At 51.9% G+C, this 17,368-nt stretch overlaps 1 protein-coding gene across 3 annotated transcripts in view; it reads right to left on the reverse strand.

Moving 5' to 3' along the window:
- The window catches only part of SLC26A9 (solute carrier family 26 member 9), a 28,515-nt gene extending 27,321 nt beyond the window's left edge, over window positions 1-1,194 (reverse strand). Inside the window, exon 1 of one of the 3 annotated variants that reach the window (XM_036824245.1) lies at window positions 1,109-1,194. The gene's annotated coding sequence lies outside the window, so the exon portion shown is untranslated. The remainder of the gene's footprint in view (window positions 1-1,108) is intronic. The other 2 variants (XM_036824158.1, XM_036824266.1) reach the window with 2 other exon arrangements.
- Between the last annotated feature and the right edge of the window lie 16,174 nt (window positions 1,195-17,368).

Raw genomic sequence — 17,368 nt, forward strand, 5'->3', positions numbered from 1 at the left:
AAGGAGGGTCCTGCCAGGTTCTGAACGCCAGGGCCAAGGGAAGGATGGGGAGGGCTGTGGGGCTCTGGGAGAGGGGTGTCCATGTGAGCGAAGCCATCGGGAGGATAGCCCTCTCTTGGTCTGCCTTACTTGGGATGCTGTGCCGCCCTGAGGGGCACGGCCTTAAAGCTGCTCTTCCTCCCGGTGCTCAGACCCAGTGGAGTCAAGTGTCATGGGGGGGTGGGTTGTGCTAGAATGATAGAAGATTTGCTTGGCCTAGCCTGGGGAGCCCGTGGGCTGATTTTGAGGAGTGGGGGCACTGCCTGAGGGTGATTTGGGGCCCCTCAGAGCTGCAGGATGAGGAGTTAGGAGGCTGGGAGCCAGTGGAACTGGCCCCAACCCTCCTGAGTTGAAGCATACGCCTGGGAGTCAGGGCACTGGGTCCTGCTCCTGCCTGCCTGATGGAACCAGACCCTTGCTCACCCTCTCCTAATCCTTCCTTTCCCCTCCTTCCGCCTCCGCCAACCTCTCAGGACTCATGGCGACACTGGGGACACATGCAGCCCGTGCAGGCGCCTCGAGCTGGTGGAGAAGCGAACGAGTGAAAGAGGACGTCTGGGGGGTAGAAGGAGGGGTAGACAGCCACACAGAGCAGGCCGGTGAGCCAAGCATTGAGAGCTTTTGGCTTCCAGGACTTGAAAAGAGAGGGAGAGGAGCAGCCAGCAGCTTCAAAGGCGGGCGCCCCGAGGGAGTTCCAATGTTTTTGTTGTTTCCTCTGCAGAGGAAAGAAGCCCTTGCAAAGGAGCTGGCTGTCTCTCCTCACCTCATTTGGGGGTCCGGCAGACCTCCTCCACCGGAGCTTCCATCCCACAAGCTCCCTTCGGCCCCCTGCCCTGCAGCTGAGGTCCTGACATGGGAGTGAGGACCCAATGGGCTTCTCCGGGGTGAAGGGCTGGGGGCTGCTCTCAGACCCAGGGAGCCCAGAGCCTCCTTCCCACTTGTGCCCAGGTTGGCAAACAGCCACCGCCATGATCGGCTGGTTCCTGTCATCCCTCCTCTCAGTGCCCCCGGTGCCCGCCCTCTTCCAGGGATGACCCCCAGCCCAGGGGGTGGGCTGGGTGGGGCTTACCAGTGGGTGAGCAGAGCTGGCTGGGCAGGGCTGCAGGTGTGTCTGGGGAGCGGGCAGCCGAAAGGTGTTCCAGAGGTGTGCGAAAGGGCTCTGCTCAAATAATCCAGGGAGGCGTTTATAAATAACTTTACCTCAGGGCCACAGGGTGAGCCCCGGCTTCCGATTGGCTCAGAGGGGAAGTGGTTTTGAACACTACACCATAGCTAAGCCTGAGGAGATAGGAAAAGGAGATAAGGGAAGAAAGGTCCCAAATGAACAGCCCTTTTTTTGTTTTACCTGAGGAGCAGGGCTGTTTGATGGGAGCTTGGCACTTCCTAAATCCACCCTGAAGACAATAGGTCACATTCAGCGGGGCCCCGGCCTCACAGGCTCCCCCAAGGCGGCCAGCCGAGGCTGAGCAGGGGACAAGGCAGACCCCTCTCCGAGCTTGCGTCCTGTTGCTTATGGGGCTGGGGTCAATCCAAATAGCTTCTTGGACAATGGGACCCATTGAGGCCACCAGGGAGGTGGGGTCCTGGGGCTGCTTGCTTTGAATGTTGGAGGGAGGGGGGTGTTGAAGGGGGACAGTAGACCCCTGAACATCCCTGAGGAAGGCCACAAGCCATGTTTTGGGAGGCCTTGAGGGTCCTTGAGAGGTTTGGGGCTGTGGTGGAGACCTGGTTCCCAGCTCTGTCCTCAGCCTTAAGTCTCTTGTAAGCTCTGTGCCTTGATCTATCCACCAGTGCAATGGGGAAAGTATTCCTTGCCCTCCTAACTTCCCAGGTAGGGTGCAGGGGGTGCATGGGGGTTTGGGATATGGTAAAGGCGCTCAAGAAACTGGACTTACAACAATTATATGTAAGGCGGCCTGAAGGCTAGAAAATCTCTAATTCATAGGCCTCTGTCACTTCCATGAATGAATGTCCACCTCGGTTGTGGTTCTGCTCAGGCTGCTGCCTGCCTTCTGGGTTCGAGCTGCCCACCTACCCCATGCCCACTGAGCACTGTGGGAGAACCTCAGAGAGGGCAGACAGCTGGGTTGGGGGAGTTTCTTGACATATTTCCTGAGAAGGGGAGTCCCCGTGTGGTGCCAGGAGCCCCTTCCTTCATGCATCTGGGGCTGCACTGCCTTAGCCTGAATTGTCCTCCCACCTCTCCAGAAGACAACAGAGGCTCTGAGGTGGGCTGGAATCAGTACAGGGGGCTTCAGTAAGGTACCCTGGAAGTTAAGGAGAAAGTCCCGCTGAGAAATGAGCTAGCTTCAACACATAATAGGGACTCAATAAATATTTGTTGAATGAATAGAAGAATGAATTGTCTGCAAGCCCAGCCCAAGGGAGAGTCTGTAGATGCATTGCTTGTGGGGACTAAGGAAACACCCAAGGTCACTCAGAGTTGTCAGGGTGTAGCTAGGGGCCTGAACATGACTGACGAAAGCTGGAAGGCAAGCCACCCAAGCGTGTCCTGCCACCTGCTGAAGGCAGGATATGTGCATGGACACTTCCTCCAGCAGCCCTTCCCCAGGCCCCTGCACTGGCTTAGCTGCCATGTTCCCATGGTTCCCTCTGCTTCACGGTGGTAATAGTACACTGATCACAATGGATGGAAGTTATGCGTTCAATTGTCAGTCTTTCTCCAAAGACTGTGAACTCCATGAGGAGGGCAGGGAAGCGCCTGTTTCGTTTACTTGCGTATGCCTACCACATAGCCAAGTGCCTGGCACTTAGTAGAAGTTCAATATAGATTCGTGGAATGGGTGAATGACTGTGTGATGGAATCTTCAAACAAAGTAGAGCCAGAGGGCCAGAATTTGCCCATGCATCTCCAGCACTGTCCAGTGGCATGGGTAGCATGACCTGTTCTAAACCATGAGTGGACAAGTTATCAGATTCTCCCTATAGCCAGATCTGGGACAGTGACAGGTGACAGTGGCCACCAAGATCGAACAACTAAGATCCCTTGCTTGGATACCACGCCTGCCAGGGAAACCTTTTGGTTGTACTTTGGTTCCTTCAGTGCAGAGAATGCACTGCCCAATTGACTGGAGCATCTGGCGATGCCTGCAGGTACATTTCTCTCTTTTAAATGACCCATGAACATTCTGGTCTACTAATTGGTCTAATGTGAGTTTTGTTAATGTGAATCAGTCTCCCCTGAGTCTGATTGACTTTTGATAATGACACTGGGCTTTCACACAGGTTATCTGGTTTAATTCTCATAACAACCATGTGATGTAGGCATGTTACTCTCATTTTTCAGAGGAGGAAACAGGTTGACTAAAGTGAAATAACTCACCCAAGGTCACAAAGACCTGGATGGAAGAGGCAGGAATCTAATTTGGATATTATGGCTTCAAATCCTATGCTTAGTCCATATTATCACTTTAATTTTTGAACCTACAAAGCGAAGGATGGCACGCATCCACCTTATAAAACTCCACCTTTTAGACACTTTCAGCCTCCCCATCAGGTATATCTCCCAAGGTAACTTGGATGAAGACGACAGAGGCCTCCAGAATATGTTCTGGGGCTGGGAACTTGTTCACTCTCCTCCCCAATCCTTCTCCAACTGTCTCGGCAAAGTTCTGGGCAGGTAGATCTTGTATAATAGAGACAGAAAGCACAGATGAGCCGCGAGGGTCCTCTGAAGTCACCAAGGGAGATGGACAGGGGCCTCAGAGTCTGGGGACAGGCATGGGAGGGAAGCCCAGGAAGGAGGAAACCAGACCAGAGGCTGGAGAAGCAGAGGACAGGAGGGAGAGAGGCTGATGACCCAAAAGGGCATCTTAGGGGTATCTTGGACAGAATTAAACTATGGGACAGAGTTAGGGCTGGTGGAGGGAAAACAAAACTATGGAGAGATAGACAGATGGCAGAAATGAAAACACAGAGAAGAAGAAGCTGACTCAGAAACCAAGAGCAAGGGGCAAAGAGCACATCCACATCCTAGCAGCTCACAGTCTTGGTTTTCGTTAAATCATTGTCTGTTTTTCATGGTGAAGGCATTTAAGCATCAACCCTATACCTTTCTCTGGAGCATAGAGATTCTCCTTTGGTAACAACCTACTCCAGCCTCACCCCTAGAGTTGAAAACTGTATTTGTTCATCCATTTCATTCATTCACTTAAAAACTACTATCCAGTGCCAGGACGCTGCCCTGGGGATACAGAGATCAATAAGGTCCAACCCCTGCCCTGAGAAGATCCCACTCTGGCGGGGAAGACAGGGAGGTGAAGAGACCATTGTCACATGGGAACACAGAGTGCCATGGCCATGCAGAGGAGAGGCTGAGGAGATGGGGTGGGGTTGGGAAAGGCTTTCCCCAGGAGGGAAAACAGAAGGGCCTATATGTCCAGAGCCTGAGACCTGAGTTCTAAACTCCACGTGGCCAGTCCCAGGAGGAAGTGGGGTAGGGACTGTCCTGGAAGCACTATTTTTATAGGGGGAGTCCCAGCTTGTCCCCAAGACTCTGACTCCCAACTCCATCCCAGGTTCTCTCTTTAAAGCCCATCCCTGAGTTCCTGTCTGACCAGAGCTCCAACCCTATTCTTCAGCACATCTTAGAGCGCGCACGTGTACAAACACACATACGCTCATACCAAACAGATTTTGGGGATTTACTGAGTTACGCAGATAAAGCCAAAGCATTCATAAAGTTCCCTCCTGACACATGTCACCTTTGAGCTGGTCCAGTTAAGAAACAGCTAGTTTTCAGATTAGCAAACTGAGGCTAGACCCCAAGAAGGAGATGAATCCTGCCACCTCTGGCCTTATCTGCACCTGCTGGCTTCTTGCACCTGTGCCCTGCATGGGGCCTGGGCCAAGGGTGTGGGCAGGATCATGTTTTGGGCAGAGAAGCCCAGTGGCTTAAGCAAACACCTCAAGGCTGGAGACAGAAAGATCTTCAGCACCTTGGCCTGCAGTGGCAGGATCTGACCTGGCCCTGTGGCTGCCAGTTTCCTGAGTACACAGGATCTGGCAGGTCTGCAGAGATACTCAAGCAGAAGCCAGTTCTCACCTCTCTTCCCAGGGAAGCCAGGGGCTCAGTGCCCCAGCAATGAGCATCTTAGACCGGTCAGGAGACAGGGGAGGCGAGGTGAGTGGCAGTGACGCCAACCTGTGTTCAGTCTTTTAACTCAGAGAACCTGAGCTCCTGCCATGTGCCTGGCACTGTGCTAGGTACTGGTGACCAAGACCCATGAAAGCCAGTCCTCGGGAGGCCAACACTCTGAAAAGAGTAGGCAGAGGGAGGCTTCCCAGAATATACACGGTCACAGGGCTGGGAGACAGCATGTTGGAAGGAACCTAAGGGTGGGCTCTGAAGGGTGGAGGGTAAGGACAAGACCTGTCTGGAGAAAGTCAGACCAGAGCTGGCCAAGACCCCCTAGCATCTGAGGCCAGAGGAATGGGAGTGTCGCTGAACCACAGAACTGGGAGAGGAAGAATGGGTCTTCTTAGTGCTCTGAGTCACCTCCCTCATTTTACAGATGAGAGACCTGAGGCCCCAGAGACGGGAGGGACCTGCCCAAGGTCACCCAGAGAGGCAATGTCAGAGCCAAGGCAGGACTTGACCCAGGACCCCAGCCTAGCTCTCCAGCCTGGCCCTGAAGCCCGAACCAAGCTCTCTCTCCACAAAGTGGGTAGGAGATTACTTGGTGACCCCTCCCCCTTCCTTCTCAGTATCGCTTAGTCACTCTCCAGAGACGCTGGATATCCAGAGTGCTGGCTGCAGAGGGACTGCCCTGCTCGTTGGGCACCAGCCACTTTGTTAAGGGAGAGGTTTGGGGGAAACAGGTCTACAGTGCCGGGCCTGGGAGCCCAGGGGATGCGGCTCCCAGGTGCACTGGTCCTGCAGCCTCCACACGGAGACGATTCTGCTCAGAGCCAGAAACTGGTGGACTGGGTGAGGGTGTTCAAGGCGCTTCACACTGCCCGGGAATGCTGCGAATGAGGCTGGAGGTGAGGGGGGGTGAGTTCCAGACTATTAATGTTGACTGCAATTCTGGCTTCGGGCCCGTAAGCCAAGCACATATTAACCTGGTGTAGGGGCTGCCTCCAAGGGTGGGGTATAGAGGGACTAAACCCCCAATTCTAGGAGAGCTGAGATAGCTGGAGAAACATGGAATTGACAGTCTTGGTTCCAGGGCCTTGCCCTAGCTCCAGGGTCTAGCTTAGGCAGCAAGAGAATTTGGTCAGAAGATGGAGTTCTGTTGACCTTGGAAAGTTATCGATAAAAATGATGCCTCCCCGTCTCCCCTTTCCTATCCCGCGTTCTCCAGAAGAGTAAAACTGGAAGGGATCTATCACTCACCAGCCAGTCCAGTCCTCCCAAATCTTCCTTCCCATCACCCCTGACCACACAGGCCTCTCTTCTCTAAGTGCTGACAGCTGTGCTCCCTGAACCCCAACCAGCCAAAGGTGAAGTGTTCTATGTCTTCTAGGTGTTGTCTCCCTAACAGCTCTCTTAAGTCAGTGACTGTGTCACATGTACTTGAGAAGCATCAGGACATAGCGGGAAGAACAAAGACTTTAGGCTGAGATCCTGACTCTGGGTTTGCTGGTCATGTGATCTCGGGCAAAGTATCAACCTCTCTGAGGCTCAGTTTGTTCATCTGTAAAAGGGGACACATGGCAAAAAGGAAGTGCTTTTGTAAGGCAAGTTCCTTTCCTTCAGGCATGACCGCCTGGCCGTTTGCCCCTCTCCATCATCTCTCCACTACCCACTGCTCTCAGCCCTTTGGCCACACCCCAGCCAGGTGACAACCTTTATCACCTTTGCACCATGAATGACCCTTGCTCCCTTGTCTCAAGAGCCAGGAGTGTTGAGCTCCGACTCGCAGGCCTTGCCCTCCCAGTCTCCCAGGGATGCAGCCAAGTGGCAGAATGGGTTCGAGAAGGCTCTTCTCCCAGGTTGCTGTAACAGAGCAAAACCATCAGGACATTATCTGCACCTGGGCCTTGGAGCTCCCACCCCTCTGCCCCTCCTGCCTCTGGGAGGTGCCAAGTGGGGAGTGTGTGAGCGGGAATGTGGGTGTGTGTGTCCGTGATGTGGGTGTGTGTGTCCGTGATGTGGGTGCTGGACAAGAACAGGGATGCTTTCCTGAAAGGGAGTGGGACTCGGGGCATGTATACACCCTTGCTTTTGCTCCCTCCTCATCCCACATGTTCCCCAATGACCCTCTGCCTGTGGTGCTTTGCCTCGCCCTGCTGTAGCTGTGGGCTGGTGGGCTGGGGTGAGTCCCCTCACCCTCTGGGTCCTGGAGCCCTCCTGCCTAAGGAATAAACCAGACTCTCTAGGGCTGAATTGCACTAGGCGTGGGCAGCCCTTGCAAGAACAGAGTCTTGCAGCTGGGATTCCCCTCAGTTCATGTTGGAGAGAAGGGATGGTGGAGGGGAAGATGTTTACCCTGAGTTTTTCCCCAGGGGCTGTGTTTGGGGGACAAGTCCAGAAAATTATCCCCAAAGTAAGCCTCTTTTGCTGTCTTTTTTTCAACCCTCCAAGGTCAGGGCACCCAGCACCCTGATTCCTCCCTCTCCTTCCCCAGAACCACTCACAACAGGCTCAGGCAGAGGTAGGAGCATGGTCAGGGGTAGGTTTTCAGCCCTAGAGAAAGGGCTTGTCCATTCTGGGTGGGGGACTGGGACCAAGTCAGTGCTTTAGCCTGGGACACATTCAGGGTTTCTCAGCCTGGTCAGTCCTGACCAGCCTGAACCCCATTCTCCCTCTGGGAGTCAGGGGGGTGTGAGACGTTCATGGAGTTCCCCGAGAACATGGTCCCAGCGTGACAGTGCAGGAGGGGACCAGGGGCCAGCCCGCTGGGACCTCAGCTGGGGGCACTTCTCTGGGTCTCCCAGCTTAACAGGCAGAGGTGGGTATGACGGAGGCTGGCTGAGTGGCTCTGGGGGTCCAAGGCTCAAGAAGTACACATTCTAGCCCTGGAGTGCAAGGAACAGGCCACAGCACGAATGGGTTCTGTGGAGTCCTCAGGACAACTCGGTTGGCTGGGGCTAGTTCCTGTCAGCTCTCCAGGGCTGGCTGCGCTCCGGCCTGGGCTGCTCACAGAGCCGCATTGTTCTCCGGCAGCCTCTTGAGCATTTAGCTTGTTTTGTCCTGCTGGTACGTTCGTTGGCTGTGATTCCCACTGAAGACATCTTCAGGGACAGGGAGGGCGCCAGGCTTGCGGGCAGGACCTGGACTGCTCCACCGAGAAGGGAGCTCAGAGCAGTGGGGCCTCGTCGGCCTTCGATGTGACCCTTGGGGCTGTTCGCCAAGAGCAGCAGCAAGTCCTCCTGGATGTTCTGACGCCACTGCTGGCCCTGGGCAAGGAGGCTGAGAGCAGACTCTGCCACCAGAGTGTCCTGGGATTGGCTCTGGCTCCCTAGAAATAAGCGGTGTGATTATGGGCAAGTTACTGAACCTCTCTGAGCTCTCAGTTTCCTCATCTTCAGAATGCGAGGAATAACAGCACCTACCTCAGAGTGATATCGGGACGATTAAACAAGGTAACGCATGACGTGCCTTTAGCACAGGGTCTGGCAATTTCCAGAGGGCCCACCCCACCCACCTTGTCCTTTCTCTTATACGCTGTCCCCATCCAACTTGAAATGTCCTCCCTTCCCTTCTCAGTTCTCCAGGTCTTTCGGCTCAGACCACATCTCCTCCGTGAAGCCGGCCCTGTTTGCTCTGATTGCACTCACATTCCTGTAGTTCTCTCAGGTGATAACCGCAACTAGACACTTGACCACTTGACCAGGTGCTCTTAGGGATTTGGCTCTAATGGTTTACACGAGGCTACCTTCCTGGAGCATAGGATTTGGGTGTTTTGCTTCTATTGTGTCCTTCACAGACCAAAATCTACTAAGCCTATTAATATGAGTGCTTACCTATTGACTGAGAGCCCATCCTGGGTCCTGCCCCAGGGCACTTATAGAAGAACCGTCATTTATTGTGGTTTCAGCCTTGCTCTGTGAAGGTCCAAGGGTTCCAAAGAGGTGCTTCATTTGCAGCCACACCCCACCAGCTGGTGAGCCCATAATATTGTGACTTACCCGCATTTTGCCTGCTTGAGCCCCCTCCCTCTGACTCAGGGCCTGAATCCCCTCCTGGGCTGCAGTTTCCTGTGGGTAGGCTTGGGAGTCTCCAGGGGTCTCCGGGTGGCTTTTTCTGCTCCAAACTCATCCCTGCTGTCTATTGCCCCCTCACCATGGAGAGATGTTTCCTCCGGGGAGTTCTGCTCTGCTGCTTCCCGGAGCTCCTGCCTTCGAGGGTCCAATGTCTCAGTGCACGCTGTGTCTGGCAGCCACTCCATGTGTCCCACAGGAGCATGGGTGGTGGCTTCTCTCCAGTCTGTGTCACATTGTGTTGGCCCAACCCTGGTGATGCCGTGGTGCAGACTGTTAGCACTCTACCACCGGAGACAGCATTACCGTGAGGCACACGGCAGCAAGCTGGACTCCATTTCCCAGCCTCCCTTACCATGTGACTGAGGCCTCACGGATGCAGGGTAGAATGAGGTGAGCGCCTTCCAGGTCTGGGCCTTAAGATGTTGGGCGTGTCTTCTCCACACTCTTTCCTCCTCCAGCCATACTGGTGACCTAGCACCTACCATGCATGATGATAAAGGCCTGGCAAGTGGGGAAGCAACAGATGGAAGGGATCTGAGCTCATGAATGACCTCATGAAGCTGAGGGCTCCAGTAGCCTGCTCACCTTGAGACTGCTGTAGGAGAGAAAAACTCCTATATTCTGCCATCCACTGTGCTGGGGTTCTCTCTCCATTGCATGGCAGCTTAGTCTTTAACATACACATAGGCCCCGAGTGTGATGAGAACACAGCCCCTTCAGCCTCTGCTTGTGGTCCCGCACCCTGTCTGTGTAAGGGCTGGGTTCATCCCCAGGGCTTGGCTCAGGAGAGAGGATGTAGAGGCCCATTTCCTCGGTTCTCCTTCTCTGCCCCAGAGACCTGACCACAGGAACTCTTCCTCTCCTGTAAATAGAGGACTGGAGGGCCTCTGATTCACCAGCTCATCAGACACACCCAGTCTCTGGATCCCAGTTTGGGTCAGCTGGGACTCCCAGCCCTGTGTTTCACCAACAGCAGAATCTTTTTTTTTCCCTTTCCCTTTCTCTCTTTTTAAAAAAAAATTTTTATTGAATTATAGTTGATTTACAATGTTGTGTTAATTTCTGCTATACAGCAAAGTGATTCAGTTATATAAATATATAATATATATATATATATATATTCTTTTTCGTTTTCTTTTCCATTATGATTCATCATAGGATATTGAATACAGTTCCCTGTCCTGTGCAGTAGGACCTTGTTGTTTACCAATCCTATATATAATAGTTTGCATTTGCTAATCCCAAACTCCCAATCCTTCCTTCCCCACCCCACCTCCCCCTTGGCAACCATATGTCGGTTCTCTATGTCTCCAACAGCAGAATCTTTATAATTGATATCCCCAGTTAAGGAGAGCCTCCTTGGACGAGGGCTCAGCCCTCCTGCTTGCCTCACCTCTGTCTCCTGCTTAGAATGAGAAGATAGGGGAAGGGTTGGGGGTCTTTAGGGTCGAGAAAGAACTCTGTGGGTTGGTAGCTTCTAGTCTCGTAGAGTCTCCCTGGGACTCCCAAGTAGGTGAGAAATGGAGTTGTGTTACTGAGATTAAGAAGAAATGTTGCTCGGGACTTCCCTGGTGGTGCAGTGGTTAAGAACCCGCCTGCCAATGCAGGGGACAGGGGTTTGAGCCCTGGTCCAGGAAGATCACACATGCCACGGAGCCACTAAACCCATGTGCCACAACTACTGAGCCTGTGCTCTAGAGCCCGCGAGCCACAACTACTGAGCCCATGTGCCACAGCTACTGAAGCTCACGCGCCTAGAGCCTGTGCTCCGCAACAAGAGAAGCCATGGCAATGAGAAGCTCGCAAACTGCAATGAAGAGTAGCCCCCGCATGTGGCACGCAAAGGTAACACATAATGGAGTTCAAATTCAAATCCAAGCAGTCTGTCTTAGAAGTCAGTCCTCTAACTACTTCATAATATTAACTTGCTAATTATATTAGACTACAACATTCACAAGCAAGATAGGTATACACAAATGCCATATTTTGCTTGTTTTCCTTATACTGTAAAATTATTATCATATGAATAACTAGCACCACCCTTTCTAATTTTCTTTCTACTTTCCTCTAATTTTCTTTCTAATTTGTTCAAAATGAAACAAATGACAAATCAACTTATTTACAAAACAGAAACAGACTCACAGACATAGAAAACAAACTTATGGTTAGCAAAGGGGGAAGGGGAGGGGGAGGGATAAGTTAGGAGTATGGGATTAATAGATACACACTGTATAGCACAGGGAACTATGTTCAGTGTCTTGTAATAACCTATGATGGAAAAGAATCTGAAGCTGCACACCTGAAACACAATATTGTAAATCAGCTATAGTTAAATATAAAATAAAATAAAAAAATAAAGTGAGGTGCAGACATCAGTATCCATCTAGGCCAATACGTCAGTCAGCATCATATCATGAACAAGAGGTCAATATTTGTTGTAGTTATCTTTTTCTTTCGTGATAAGTTTTACACACAACAAAACGCACAAATCTCGTGTGCCAGAGATGAGTTCTGACAAATGCATACACCTGTGCAACTCAAATCCATATCAAACTACAGAACATGGTGATGACTCCAGAAAGTCCCCTCATGCCCCTTCCTCATAAGTGCCCCCCAAAACCAAAACCAAACAACTCTTCTGATTTCTTTCTACCATAGATTAGTTCAGTTTGGCATTTCTGTAACTTTATTCACATAAATGAAATCATACAATAGGTACTCTTGGGAAGGCTTCTTTCCCTTAGCATAATGGGTCCTGCATTCTTTGTGAAACAGTCTGTTTTATATAGTCAGACTTTTTTTGAACCACCAGAAAACAAGTCCCCAAATCTAATCTTCATTATGTGCAGGGACACTGTGTTTACAAAGGCATGATCAACATCTCAGCGCTCATTCTGTGTGTCCTTGAACGGCTAAAGGTGAATAGGGCTGCCCCCCCCACCCCCTCCGGAGACCTGAGCGTGTGGTGGAGGGAGTGCAAGCTTTCTCAACCGCAGCCTCCTTCTGCGGCTGCGAAGGAGCTGCCCTTTCGGGCACATCCACCCCTTACATCTTCTTCCCACCCCAGGCACTGAGGACTCTGCCTTCTTCTCGCCCTCCCCCTCCTCCCTAACCCACACCAGGAGGATCTGATAACCAGTCATTTACACTAGGTAACTGATAGTCCGGTTACACTGTAACTGGACCGCCTTCCACCGAGGTGCTGCCTCTACCGGTATTGACTTGTTCCGACTTTTATCTCCGAATGGGGCCGACAGGCTCCCAGCCCTGTGCCTCTCCGACTTCCACCGAGGCTCCCTAAGGACAGGGAGTCCTGACCCCGTCCCCGCAGGGGCCGATGTGCTCAGTGGGCGCAGCGTCTTTAAATACATGTCATAGATTTTTAGTCATTCTTAGAATTAATCACGGGTACAGCACGGAAACTTTGATGGGATACAGACAATGCTGTGATGGGAGAAAGATGCGCGGCGGGGCGCGGGGGCGGACTGATCTGTCGGGTGCCGGTTCCGCGTCCTTCCCTGAGGGGAGGTGTGTCACTATCCAGAGCTGACACGCAAAGAATAGTCATACCAAATAAAGGTTTAAACATATTGAGAGACCTAAAGGCAGCTGCCAGAAGACTCAAAATAACAAAAGTTAGGAAAGGGGGGAGGGGGGACCCGAACAGTTTCAGGAGAAGTGTCAGTGAAGCACTGTGTGTTTCCTCAAAAGCGCACGTGAATGAGGCATCCCACCACCCCCTGTGTTGAGGTTTGTTTGTAATATGCGCCCCCCGGCCCCCATCCCCGCCTAGCACCCTGCAGAATCGCTGAGTAAACACAAGGCTCTGGGATCTGCCAGGTTTTCCCCTTGGCTTGGGTTCTCTGACTCCCCGACCCCTACCCCCAGCAGGCCCTGTGGTTGAGACTTGGGCAAAGGCGTTTCAGGCACTTGCGGGAAATGGGAAGTGGGATCCGAGGGACCCAGAAGCCACTCGAAGTCCATTCTCCTGGCCCTGAAGGGAAATTCAAGTTGGCCCTTTTATCAGGACGTTGGTTGTGGGAGAGGGTGCCAAGTGGGCTGGTCCCCTCTCTGCAAACCCCACTCCCATCCCCACCCCCTCTGCGTCATAGCCTCTGCTTCTGGGGGCGCTGAATGAGCCGTGGGAAGTTTTTTTCTGAAACAAGTCCAGGTTCATCCTTAACGGGCTCTCTCCGCGTCAGGAGGTCACCAGGAAGGGACACAGAACTCCCTCCTCTCTCCAGTCCTTCCCTCTCAGACCTGGGCTCCCTTCCCCCTTCTGCCCTAACCCAGTGGTCTTTCCCCCAGCCTCCACTCTCACTTTAACCACAGTTAGGTTTGTCCAACTTGGCTGTACTTTAGAACCACCTGGAGGGTTCAAAAAATAAATGTACAGATTCTTAGGCCTTGTTCCTAGATATTCAGAGTCACTGTGTCTGGGGGGACATGGTCATGAGTATTTTTGTAAACTATTCAAATACACAGCTAGGTAAGGGAAGCCCCGCCTTACCCCTAATCTGCCCTTTTTCCCTCAATAGCCTCCCAAATACGTGTTTTGTCTCCTGGCACAAATGATGTGATTTTGATCGGTAATGGATGATTTTTCACATCATCACTTTTAAAATCAAATATTCTCTGAAACATCCCTCTGTCTCCTGTGCTGCTTCCACCCTGATACTGAAACTCGTCATCTCTGTCATCAGCGGTGTCCTTGAATAAGACATGTCCCTGTCTTCTGGAGCTGATCCTCATCTACTGAGGCTCTGAAGGCAGACCTCCCCTCAGGGGAGAGAGAGCAGTTCCACCTAGTTCTAACCAAAAGGGAAGTGATCATACTGGGGACTGGCTCTGAACCAAGCTCCTCCTCTGAACAACTGACTGCTCTCATTCTTTTCTTGGGAGACTCTTCACAGTCCCCACTGGGAGGGGGGCCTGGGTAAGGCACACCAACCTGTACCCCCCTGATCTGTCCCCAGGCATCCTCCCCCTTCTGAGCTCTTTAAGCAGGGGAACCAATAATACCAATTTGGTGTGAGATCTCTGCAGAGAAAATATGCACCACCAACAAACCTGCGTTAAGTTGTTGAGATCTAACCCGAGCCTAACCTTCCCAGGCATTTGTAGTAGGGGGGAAAAAAAAGGAGAAGCTATAGGAAGACGATGAGCAGTACCTAAGCCTAAAATAAAATTCCAAACACCAGGGAAGGAGAGGTTATCCTGGATTGGAGACATCGTTGCAGCCACTTCCTACAGACCCTGCTGAGTGGATGGAGGAACTGTAAGTGTACGTGTGTGTTTGAATGATATACCTGAGTTACAGCTTGCAAGTTATTTCCTCCTTCTCTGGCAAAGGACAAATAGAGAAAGAGTCTACTAACACTGAGGGTGTTAAAAAAAATGATTTCTATAGAAAACTCCTTTGAAAGGTCAGTAAGATCAAAAATATTTTTTTGTTGTAAATGACCTTGTTTAAAGAGCTTCAGGCATTTTGTCCTTCACTGGTCTAGCCCAGTTCCAGGCTAGGGAGTGAGGTAGTGAAACAGAGACAGGGGCCAAGAGAAACACCCCGATTAGGAGCCTAGAAGCCCCTCATGCTACCAGTGGAACCACATCTCCGCCTGAGCTCAGCACGGCTCCCAGCCTAAAGGAAAGTGGGAGCTTTAGCTGAGGGGCACCAGAACCCCAGGGATCTGCTTGCTCCCTGGAACTCTAGCTGGAATACATCAGCTCCAGCTGCCCTGAGCCTTCTCAGGAAAGGACTCACCCAATTACTGAGCGCTCCAGGTACTGCCTGCGGGCTAGAGTCAGACCCGCTGCTGTTCCAGGCCCTGGGGACTTTTGACAGCTCCCTGTATTTTCTCCTCCAATTTTACACTCCCCAAACACCGCGCTTTTTCAGATCTCTCATACACAAAACATTCTTTCTTTGTGTGTTATTTTTTTCTGCTTATGAAAGTAATTCCTGCTCACTGTAAAAATTTCAAACAAAATAGTAATGTGCAAATAAGAAAGCAAAAGCCTCCGTAATCTAATTTTCTGAGATAACCAGCCTTAGCAGTTGAGGATACACCCTTCCAGATCTTTCTCTAAGCATACACAAACAGCTTACACATGCCATGCTATTTGTTTCCCCACACCTTTGCTCATGCTGTCTGCACCCGCTTCCTGGAATGCTCTTTCTTCTCTCTTGCCAGGCTTACCTTTACACATACTTCTGAACTCAGCCCACTTTCTCCATCTGTCATCCCCCAGGCTGGACCAGGTGCCCCTCCCTGGGCTCCTAGAGCCCCTGCACAGCCTTATCAGAGCACCTACCACAGTGAATGGTCAAGTCCTTGTTTATATATCTGTCTCCCTCACTAGAATATAGGTTAATGGCCAAGAGGTGAGGACCGGGGAGGACCTCAGCCCCACTAGGAGCTCTGCTGACTGTCCTTCCTAGTCACTTGAGCAGCCTCAGCGCCAGCACACTGCCTGGCACGTGCTCGGCATTCAGTAGGTGTTTGTTGAATGAGCAAGTGAATGAATAAGTAGGTTCTGGGTCACAGTAGCTGTCCCTGCCATGGGACTTTTATGTACAGGTGGAGGACTACAGAGAGAGGCAACCACCCAAGAACAGAAGATCTCCATGTTGTCTGGTTCCAAGAGCTACCACTAACTTACAGGGGCTGTGTAACTTTGGGGACGGTCTCCTCAGGATATTGTGAGGGTAAGAATTTATGGAGTGAGGTTTCCTCCCACCTCCTATGATGGCCACTCTCCCACTCTCACTTAGGAGGCAAAGGGCCTTTTTCCCTTAAGCCCAATGAAACAAAAGCGTTCAGGTCTCTGATAGAGCCTGCCATGATGGGCTCCAAGGGACAGAGCTCCAGACGTGTCAGTTGTGTGACCTTAGGCAGGTACCATAACTGCTCTGAGCCTCCTTCCACAACAGTAAAATTAGAATGCCACTGATTATACCTACCTCACAGGTTAGAGGATACTAAATGAAAGACAAATGTTAGAGTGCTTTGTACATTTCATAGCTCTTTAGCCTGTCTCCCTCCCAGTGGAGTTCGGAGTAAGACCAGAGTGCTAGGCAATCGAGACTTTTAGCTCTGTCCCTGTCTCCCGAGGTGACCTTGGGCCGGACACTCCCTGTTTCCTCAACTGTAAAGTGGAGGTGGGAGGGGCTGTGGGACCAGCTGGCTGCTAAGACTCCTTCCGGCTCTAACGTTCTATGTGCTCTGAAAAGTGAAGTAAAGTAAAATGCCCCGGGTCCTCATACCTGGTCCATTTGGCTGTGAGCACAAAGGTCTTTGCCGGCGGCCAGCACTACCAGGGAGGGTCTCTTTCTTTCTCCAAAGCCCCCAAATAGGAATGGTGAACACTGATTGGCAGGCCACCAATTGGAATGCCCCCAACCCTGAATTTCTGTGCTGGGCCACCATGAGATCACCTGATACTACAAAATCCTCAGCTAGTTTCCAGGTCCCTAGAGAGGGATGGATTTGGGGATGGTTTGTGTGATGTCTTTTATGACATTTGACTTCTTTGGAATCTGACCATTTAAGCTGGGATCAAACAGGCAAGTCGTAGAGTTTGCACTTGGGGAGCATGGGGTCTAGGTGGGGAGAGGAGACTGACAGGTGACCCTGATTTGGGGAGCAATAGAAGAACTCCTTGCAGGCTGGAGTTTGCAGGCTTTGGGAGATGCTCAGGGTTTGGGTGTGTACAGGGAAGGTGTGAGGGTGGTGTAGAGGGTAGGGGATCTGAGGAAGAGTGACGAGGCTGGGCCAGCTGAGGCTGAACAGGGGATGTCTAGTCAACAGAACGTGCATTTGACTGATCAAGCACTCATTTGATCCTCACGGGCACTCTGGAGGTGGGGATTATTAGTCCCACTTTACAGATGAAGAAACTGGGGCTCAGAAATGCTGGGAGGCTGCCCCAGCTCGCACCGTTAGTTAGCAGGCCAGGCCTCCCAACTCTAAATCCACCAGGCTGCCCAGAAGGCAGCTCCCCTCGGGTGCAGTGGGTTTGCACAGAGACTGACAGAATCAGGGGTGGATCGGGACTGTGGGACTGTGGTGGGGGTCCTGAGACTGATAGGGTGAAGGGGCGATGGTGGGGCGTTTGCTGCTCATCTGTGGGCTGGCGACCTGGGGGGGGGGGGCAG

The sequence above is a fragment of the Balaenoptera musculus genome, chromosome 1 (assembly GCF_009873245.2).
Source record: "Balaenoptera musculus isolate JJ_BM4_2016_0621 chromosome 1, mBalMus1.pri.v3, whole genome shotgun sequence".
In the NCBI taxonomy this organism is placed as follows: Eukaryota; Metazoa; Chordata; class Mammalia; order Artiodactyla; family Balaenopteridae; genus Balaenoptera; species Balaenoptera musculus.